The following is a 9,766-nucleotide window of genomic DNA, read 5'->3' on the forward strand; positions in this document are numbered from 1 at the left end:
ACGGCCACTGTGACGTGGCTCGATACACAGCTCGATACACACAGCTCCAGCAGCTGGGTGTAACCCCCATTCGTACCCCCAGCTCTGAACTCACCGACACTGCCCCACGACCCCTGTTCTTCTCGGGTGGGAGGGGGTGAGTACCAGTCCCAGCCGCTGGTCCCAGGGGCACATCTGGGTATTTGCCAGGTGCGCAGAGCTCTCCGGGCAGAGACACTTTCACGCTGACCCAGGAATCGGTGCTGGAGGCCCCACTGCCCAGGAGGCCGAGGGCTCTCGCTCCTCTGCCCTGGGGTGAAGGGAGGGGCCCTGGGGCTGCTGCTCCCCGTCCCAGGAATGGGGAGAAGGGGACGTGGACACAGACAATGTCCCCGCGTGCGCTGGGAGGGGCAGACCCGGCTCCTCCCTGGGCTTCAGAGCCCGAGCTCCAGCCTGAGCCCGAACGTCTACACGGCTATTTTCAGTGCCAGAGAGGGAGCCCGGAAGCCCCGGCTCTGGGACTCGCTGCCGCGGGCTGTGTAAACGAACCCAAAGTGACTCCAGAGTCTGGGGGTGAAAGTTCCCAGTGTCTGACCCAGGGCTGGTTAATGAGAGCGAGGGGGGGGGGCTGGTGCAGTCGTTAGATGGAGACACCTGAGCCCCTGGGGCTCTGAGACGTTCTCTGTGACCATTATCCGCAGAGGGTCTGTGCCACTCGCAGAGTCCATGGGACAAATCGCTCTGGGCAGAGAGTTCAGGCTGGAGCCGAGCCTCCATTTGCAGCCGGATTTGTGGGGTGAGATCGGGGGTGTGTGTGGGGGGGGAATTTTCCTACCAAGGGCAGATTTAACGGCAGTTCTGGAGTGTTTCATAGCTGATGTCCTGAGCCCGGCCTGCCTGTCACTGTGCGTTGCTGGGGATGTTGACAGTCATCACTGCAAGCCCCTGGGATTTTTGGCACCTAAGTTGCTCAGACAGGTTTGCAGTGGAGCTGGGGGAAATTTGGGTGCAAATAGTTTTTTTGCAGAAAAATTGTATTTTGGGTCGACAGAAACTATTCCCGAATCCATTTTGAATTTCCTGAATGGTTTCAATGAACAGAAGGTGCCGCCACTTCCCTTCTAGCCTTTAGCCCAGTGGCTGGGCCCTCAGCTGGGAGCCCCTGGTCCAATCCCCCTGTGTGATGTGCGGCAGGAATAGGAAGGTGGGTCTCCCCCAGGTGAGGGCTGGAACTGCTGGGCTCCAGGTGTCTGACGTGGGGTCCCTCAATCTCTCCTACTGAAGCCCCCCCCCCAGTGTCTAAACATGGCTGTGGGCCCTGGGCCAGAGCGTGGGAGTGAGAAGGACTCTGCAGCCCAGTGGGTCGGGCCCCACTTGGGAGCCCAGAGCCCAGCTCCCCTGCCCTAGTGACCCTGTAATGACTGACCCATAACCCCAGGGAGGGGAGGGGTGACAGCCCCTGGCACCGCAGTGTCTCAGGCATGTCGGTGCCCCAGGGCAAACCCCTAGTGCAGACGCACTGCGCGGGTGTGAACTGGGACTGGCCCCCGGGGCAGCTTCTCCCAGAGGGTGGGGGCAGGAACTGGGGAAATGCCCCCTCCCTCCCCACTGCCCCAGCCCCATTAGTAATGACCCCTGTTCCCTCCATTACCCAGTTACACCTCCAAGCATCCCCCCTGCCCATCCCCCCACTGTCCTGCCCCACCCAGGAGCCCAGCCCAGATCCATTTCCCCTGGCCTGGGGGAGGGACTGGGCTGGACGAGGGGAGGGGCTGGCTGTGGGGTTTGCCTGGCTGGAAGGTGGGGCCGGCTGGCATGGAGAGTCCCAGCTCCACCCCTGGGGCAGGGCTGCCCGGCCAGTGTGTGTGGGGACAGCACCGACGTGCTCTTAGCAACAAACCAACCACACACGGCCCCAAAGCAACAGAGATGCAGGCCGGCCCCCTTTCCCCCTCTCTGCCCCCTGGCACCTGCCAATCTCCTCATCGCCCTCTGGCCCCAGCTCCTGCCCCTTCCTTCCCTTCCCTCAACCTCCGTGCCCACCTGGCCCCTGCTTCTGTCCTCCCTGGCTCCACTTTGCCCCACCCCTTCCCTTCACCCCCTGTCTGCTCCCATGGGACCCCCCCTGTGCCCACCCCTCCTCTAGCCCCACTCTGCCCCCCGGCCTCCGCCCCTTCCCTCGCCCCCCTGTGCCCACCCCTCCTCTAGCCCCACTCTGCTCCCCGGCACCCGCCCCTTCCCTTGCCCCCCTGTGTCCACCCCTCCTCTAGCCCCACTCCGACCCTCTGGCTCCTGCCCCTTCCCAACCCCTTTCCTAACACCTCCCTCTACCCATCTGCCCTGCCTCTCTCCTTGCCCCTCTCTGCCCCCTGGTGCCCACCCCTCCCCCCAGCCCTCCTTGTGTCTGCCCCTCTGCTCACCCCCCTCAATCCCCCTGTCACCTGCCCTTTCCCTCTGCACCCTCCTGGTGCCTGCCCCTTCCCTCACTGCCACTGCCCCCGGCACCTGCCGCTCCCCTCCCCCCCCTTCCACCCTGGTCCCCGCCCCCACCATCCTCTGCCCCCATCACCCATGACTTCCCCATTCCCTGCCTTCCTGGTGCCTACCCTGCCCTCACACCATCCTGCTCCTAGCACCCACCCCACCCCCTTCCCTCCCTTTGCCTGCCCCGTCCTTTCCCCTTCTGCCCCCAGCACCTGCCCCTCCCCCTGCCCCTCTGGCACCCACCTCTTCTCTTGCCCCCTCCTCTACACCCAATACCTCTTCTTGCCCCTTGTTGGCCACAGCGCCAACCCCACTCCACGCTGCACCACTGTCCCCCGGCGCCTGCCCCATGGCTGCCCGTCCATCTGCTCGCCCCCCTCTGCCCCCTGGATTTCACCCCTCCCCTCGTGCCCCTCTAGCCCCATGTCACACACCCCTTCCCTTGCCCTCCCACCCACTGATGACCACCCTTCCCTCGCCCTTCATTTGCCCTGGTGCCCGACCCATCCCATGCCACACCCCTGCCTCCCAGAGCCCACCTCTCCCCCACTCTGTCCTGCCAATGCCTGCCCCGGCTCCATTCCCCCCTCACCCTCTGGCACAAGCCCCTTCCCTTTCCCCCCCCCTTGATGCCTGTCCCTTCCTTTGTACACCCGCCCGCCACCTTCCCCTTATTTCTCCCCCCATCCGTCCTGTCGCCCCCTCTGCCTCCCTGATACCTGCACCCCCCTCCAGTGTCCTGGTGCCAGCCCCTCCCTTCACTCCTCCTCTGCCCCCCTGAGGCCCATCTCTACCATTGCCCCCTCTGCCTCCCTGGTGCCGTCTCTTCCCTTGCCTCATTTTGGGCATCCTGGTGTAAGCCCTTCCCCATACCCCATCTCTGCCCCACAGGTGCCCACCCCTCCTCTCCCCCTCTCCTAACCTGTGGGTCCTGCCCCTCCCCTCTTCCTCCATCTGTCCCCCTGGTGCCCCCTAGGGCCTGCCCTTCTCCACACCCTACTTTCTACCCCCCTGTGTGCACCTGATCCCTTGCCCCTACTCTGCCCCCTGGTGCCTGCCCCTCTCCACTCTCCCTTCCTTGCATCTGCCCCACTGCTCAGCCCCCACATCCCTTCTGGTGACAGTCCCGCCCCCCCATACTCCTGGCACCCACCCCTCATGCCCCTCTCCCCCTTGATGACTGCCCCTTCTCTCGCTCCCCTGCTGCCCCCTCGGGTCTGCCCCACCCCTCGCCCCCTCTGGCACCCGCCCTGCCCCTCACCCCTCTCCCTCCCCTTGTCACCTGAGCCTTCCCCTGCCCCTCCTTTTCCCTGGTGCCAGCCCCTCCTAGTACCCCCTGCCTTCCCAATGCCTGCCCCATTGGAGCTCCCCCCATTCCCTCACACCCCTACAGTGCCCCTGGTGTCCCCCCTTCCCTGGCTTCCCTGTGCCCCTGGGGTCTGCCCCCTTCTTCTGCTCTGGCACCCACCCCTCCCCCTACCCCCTGCAACCTGCTCTTGCCTTCCCCCATCCCGTCCTCCTGGTGCCCCCCCTTCCCTTGTCCCCCCTTGCCCTTGTGCCTGCCCCTCCCCCTGCCTCCCCTTTGCCCCACCTCTTTCCTCTCTAACATCCCTTTGTCCCCTCCCCCCCTGCTGCCCTCCCCTTCCCCCACCCCACTGACACCTTTCCCCCCTCCCCCCCCCCGCACAGCGATTAACGGGGACGCAGGTTCATTTCCCTTTGATCCCAGTGACCGGCCCCTGCCCCCAGCACTGACTCTGTGACTCTCTCCCCAGTGAACGTGACTCTGGATCCCAACACGGCGAATCCCCACTTTGTCCTGTCTGAGGATTGAAAATGTGTGAGACTTGGAGACACACGCCAGGGTCTGCCCCACAACCCTGAGAGATTTGATTATAGTGCCTGTGTCCTGGGCGCTCAGGGGCTCCCAGGCGGGCGGCGTTACTGGGAGGTAGAGGTGGGAGACAAGCCTGGCTGGACTCTGGGGGTTTGTAGGGAATCTGTGAGCAGGAAGGGGCAGGTCCCACTCACACCTGGGAATGGATACTGGACCGTGCGGCTGAGGGGTGGGGAATACAAGGCCTGTACCGCCCCCCCAACCCTCCTCCCCGTGAGCGTCAGGCCCAGGCGGGTGGGGATTTTCCTTGACTATGAGGGGGGCAAGGTCTCATTTTACAATGTGACTGACAGGTCCCTTCTCTTCACTTTCACTGGCTCCTTTTCCGGGACGCTCCGCCCTTGTTTCTATCCTGGGCTCAGTGCTGGGGATACAAACGCGGCTCCCCTGATAATCTGCCTGGTCTCAGGCCAGAGGCAATTAGGGTGGCCAGGTGTCCGGTTTGGAACCATACACCCGGTTGAAAAGGGACCCTCCCCAGCCCGGTGAAAATGAGCGAGTGAGTGAGGGTGGGGAAGAGCAAGTGACGGAGGGAGGGGGGTGGAGTGAGCGGGGCGGGACCTCAGAGAAGGGGGTTCAGTTTCGTTTGATCAGAAAGTTGGCAACCCTGGAGGGAATCTGTGTCCCTGACAGTGACCCCGCGGCAGAGACTGGCCCCTCCCAGCGCTGACCAGCCCCCAGGCCTGTTCCCGGGGGATGGTCTAAAGGGCATCACCTGCCTGACCCCCCCGCCCCGTCCCCTCTCAGTTCCCAGCCCCAGGCCTGTGAGCTGGGGGAGGCAAAAGGGGAAGAGAAGGGGGAAGCCGCCTGCTGGGCTGTGGGGGCAGCGGGGTGGATGGGTGGGTGCAATGTTGGGTGGATGCTGAGGGTCAGGAAGGGAAGAGCCCAGATCACCGGAGGAAGATGCGGGGGGGGGGGGATGCAAGAAGAGAGAGGGGAGAGAGGCCCCAAGGAGGAAGAGCCCCTGGCAGAAATGACAGAGGGGGGAAGAGGAGTCCAGTGAGTGCGACGGGGCCAGTGAGTGACAGGAAGGTCCCGGCATTTCCTGCCCTCGGGGAGTCTCTGCCCACGGAGGGGAGTGAAACGGCCCCAGGGGCAGGAGTGAGAGCGCCGGGGCTCTGTTGTACGGGCCGCTCTGCGTGCATGTGTGTGCGTGGCGGGGGGGGGGGAAGAGCTGGGGAAGGGGATTCGGTGGCTGGGCCAGGGGAAGGGGAGTGAGAGCCCAGCCCCAGGGCTGTGTGACCGATGGGCCCAGGCTGGATGTATGGAACCCACTTGCTGGAAGGAGCCCAGGCAGTTTCTCCCCCTATTCCCTTGCTCCTCCCTTGTGCAGTGTGAGACGGCTCCCAGCGCAGGGCGAGACTGGTAAGAAATACTGGGGGACCGGCAGCTAGTGGTTGTTGCTGCCCCTCAGACTACCCCATCCCCTGTCCCGGGGTAGCAGATGGTGACGGACGGGGATCAGTCACTCCTGTCAGAATTTCTACCCCTGTGAAACCTCAATGGAATATATGGAGAGAAACAAAAATGAGAAATTGTTCTAATTTAGAAAATGTAATTATGCAAGATTTAAATACAAGAATATTTTAATTTCCATTTCAACAGTATTTCAAAAACAAGCATCTAACCATATTTTTATAAATGGAATTATTTACATTTATTTTTGATCACTCAAATCTACATTAAAGTTTATCTTCTCAACATAGCATCATTTGTATTTCAACTGCATCATTTCAAGAAATTGAAAATATTTATCCTAACAATGTAATTATTAAACTGTCAGACTGGGTTGTTCAGTTACAATGTACACGTGTCAGAAACATCACAACTACACACACGTGCAGCTCCTCTCTCTCTCTCTCTCTCTCTCTCTCTCTCTCTCACTTCTTTTTGTCTTGACTGATTCCCTCTGGGAGGCAGGGCACATGCAGCCGCCTCCTGCAGGGCTCACACTGCACCTCTGAAAAGTAATACAGTAACTCCCCACTTAACATCCTCTCACTTAACGTTGTTTCGATCTTACATCCCTGCTCCATTACAAACATGCTCGTTTAAATTTGTGCAATGCTTCGCTATAACGTCGTTTGGCCGCCTGCTTTGTCCACGGCTGGCAGCCCACCTATGCCCCCCCACCCCGCAGCGCCTCCCGCCCGCTGGCAGACCCCACGGATCAGCGCCTTCCCCCTGCTCCCCCGACCTCCTGCCCGCAGCAATCAGCTGTCTTGTAGCGTTCAGGAGGCAGGGGAGGGAGGGAAGGGGGAGGCTGCCTGTCTTGTCCTCACTCCTCCCCCCAGGCTCCTGAATGCTGCAAGACAGCTGATTGCTGCGGGCGGGAGGCAGGGGGAAGGCGCTGATCTGCGGGGTCTGCCAGCGGGTGGGAGGCACTGGGGGGGGGGGGGCGAAAGGGAGCTGATGGGGGGCTGCCAGCCTGTTTAATACCTGTATTAAATTGCTTGTTTAAAATTGTTTAAAATGTATATAATGCCTTTTGTCGGGCAAAAAAAATTCCCTGGAACCTAACCCCCCCATTTACATTAATTCTTCTGGGGAAATTGGATTAGCTTAACATAGTTTCGCTTAAAGTCGCATTTTTCAGGAACATTAAGTTAGGAGTTACTGTAGATGAAAAAAATGATGACACAGACTAGAGTTAATTAACCAAACATTTCAATGAACTCACAAAAGATTATATAATAATATTCCTAGAACTTCTGCTAGAATTAATTCATGTGATTTGTAACTTTCTAGCTACATATAATCGGTAATTAGGATATGACCCCCCCCTTCCTTGTTCTTCTTCTCACATCAATTAACAAACCTGGTCCCCAACCTCAAATGCTATTTTCCTATATATAGAAATCTCTTCTACCAAATCCTTTTGTGTTTGTTTTTCTTAGCCAATGTGCTGTCAGTGTCCACTGTTGATTTTAATGGGCTCTTTGTGTTCTTGGTTATCATCCAGGACACAACAAATGTAATTTGGTAGAGAAATAGAGCGGGGGGGGGGGGGGGGGGGGAATACGGCTTTTGTTGATGTTCTCAGGATTCCGCCGGCAGGTCAGTCACAGACGGATGCTCCGAGTTGGCAGCTCAGCCATGAAAGCCATTACCCTGGGCCTCAGACTCCTCTTCCGGTCTGTGGTCTGGGACATCATCTGGCAGGTCTGGTCCCTCTCCTCTGCAGTGTCCCTTAGGCAGGGCAGAGCCGGATGGGCCGTCTTCTCTTCCTGTGCTGGTGCCGTGTGGGTGGCTGGTCTTAGGATCAAATGGAAAGCCAGGAAAGAGCGCGGGAGAGAGACAGGATGACAAATAGTGGGGGTAGAAGGACCACACAAGGGAAGGGGAGACAGAGCAGGATCTCACGTGTCTCCAGCTGGTGTGTCTGCTGGTCTGGCAGTGCTGGCTGGGTGTCCCCACTGATGTGCAGAGGTCTGGGCTTCATGATGATGTGATGACTTTTGAGATCCCCGGGTGAAGGACAAAGTCCCTGGGGTGGCGGTGACAGCTGCCCCCCTCTGGGAATCCCACAGTCCCTCCACATGTTCCTGCCCCACAAAGTATCTTTTGAAGGGCCCTGAAAGAGGGTGATGGACAGAATCATCCATCCTCTCGTTCTTCTGTTCGCCAATTAGGCCTCACTTCCAATTTTTGGCCCATTAACTTCTGGTTCCCAACTCTTTTTGTTTACCAGAGATGGTCTCAACACCATCCTTCAGCTGCATCAGAAAAGCCCTGCTTGTTTAGACTCATTTAGTTTTTCTGTTTTTCACTTTTACTGTGTTTTTTATAAACAGTCTCATGTTAGAGGCTGAGTTGGACTTTCGTTACCTTTTCCCTTCGGTGTTTATTATTGCAGGTGATTAAACCATTTCAGAACCTTCCATCCACTTTCCCATAGTTAGGCCTACCTCAGCTCTGAGCCTAATAGGCCCCAACTATTACAACAGCGTCACCTCATCCTTCTGTGTCCTGGTCATGGATCTAGAGGATCTGTGCTGTGCCCCCACAGGAGCCCCTTCTGTGTGGCAGACCCCCAGGGGGTCTCACTCTTCCTGGAGGGTCGATCACACGGCTTCACTGCCTCTGAGACTCCACTTAAATAAATAAATGGAGATATCCTATCTCCTAGAACGGACCTTGAAAGGTCATCGAGTCCAGCCCCCTGCCTTCTCTAGCAGGACCAAGTACTGATTTTGCCCTAGATCCCTAAGTAGCCCCCTCAAGGATTGAACTCACAACCCTGGGTTTAGCAGGCCAATGCTCAAACCACTGAGCTATCCCTCCCCCTACTTCTGGCTCTAGCCCTCCCATTTCATACCAGGAGCTCTGCCCAGTGAGTCCAACTGAGACAGGCTCCTTGTCAGAGGCTTGCGCACTCTACAGGGACCAATGCCCCTCTGCAAGTATCTGCAGTGACACCTGGCAGCCCTTTCATCATGGAATAGGGGTTATTAGTCAAGCAAAGACAGCAGCAGGATTCCTTAGGTTGGCAGAGAGAAATAAAGGGTCAGAGACGTCGTCCACCTGGCCAAGCCAGTGCAATCACCAGCCAAGCTGCTATGGCCGCCATTGGCTCTGTCTCTGTCAGACCAAGGTGAGAGCCCCGTGTCTCTCCAGAGGCCAGCACTTAACCCCTCACCTGACACCTTTTCCTTTGTTCTCAGGCTGGGGCTTTGCTCTGCTTCTCTGCAGACAGGTGGGGAAAAAATCTCCTTCCTCTTGGTCACTGATTGCTAGGTGTGAATGATCTGGCCTCTGTGGTTTTCACTGCCTCTCCGGATTCTCCATGGGCGTGGTTGGCCTTGGCCAGCCCTTCACTGACCCATTCAGTCCGCTCCAGACACCTAGTGACACCCCCCCACCCCCATGTCTCCTGTGCTGCTCCAGGAGCAGGTTAACCCTTCGCCCCCCACTGGGCAGCAATGCAAAGTACAGCGGGAAACTGAGACATGCATAGGCTTTAAACAAAGATTACAGACAATGCCCATGTTGCCACAGACAGTCCTATCCCTCCCTTCATCCCTCTCCCAGCAGCCAGGGGAGCAGAGATTGCAGCCCGCCCCAGCCCTGCTCTGCCCCAGGGAGCCTGGCCTGTCCACACGAAAGGTTCAGCAGGAGGTAAGTGTCAGGAGGTGCTTTTGGGGGGGCAGCTCAGTGTCTCTGGGGCTCCCAGAGTTTCCTTCTATGGCTAACGGGGCCAATACGGAGGGGCTGATTCTCTGGGGAATGGCCCAAGCAGGTGGGGAATCGGGGCCAATTCCCAGACAGTGCTGGGGAGTGGTTGTTACACTGGGGAATTGGGAGGGTTTCCCTGGTTCCTGTGGGGTTTCCCCCTTTTCTATCCCCTGCAGAGGGATGTCCCCATCTGTGGTTTCACTCTCTAGTCACAATGTGCTGAACAGGGGG

Source organism: Emys orbicularis, chromosome 11, assembly GCF_028017835.1.
Source record: "Emys orbicularis isolate rEmyOrb1 chromosome 11, rEmyOrb1.hap1, whole genome shotgun sequence".
In the NCBI taxonomy this organism is placed as follows: Eukaryota; Metazoa; Chordata; order Testudines; family Emydidae; genus Emys; species Emys orbicularis.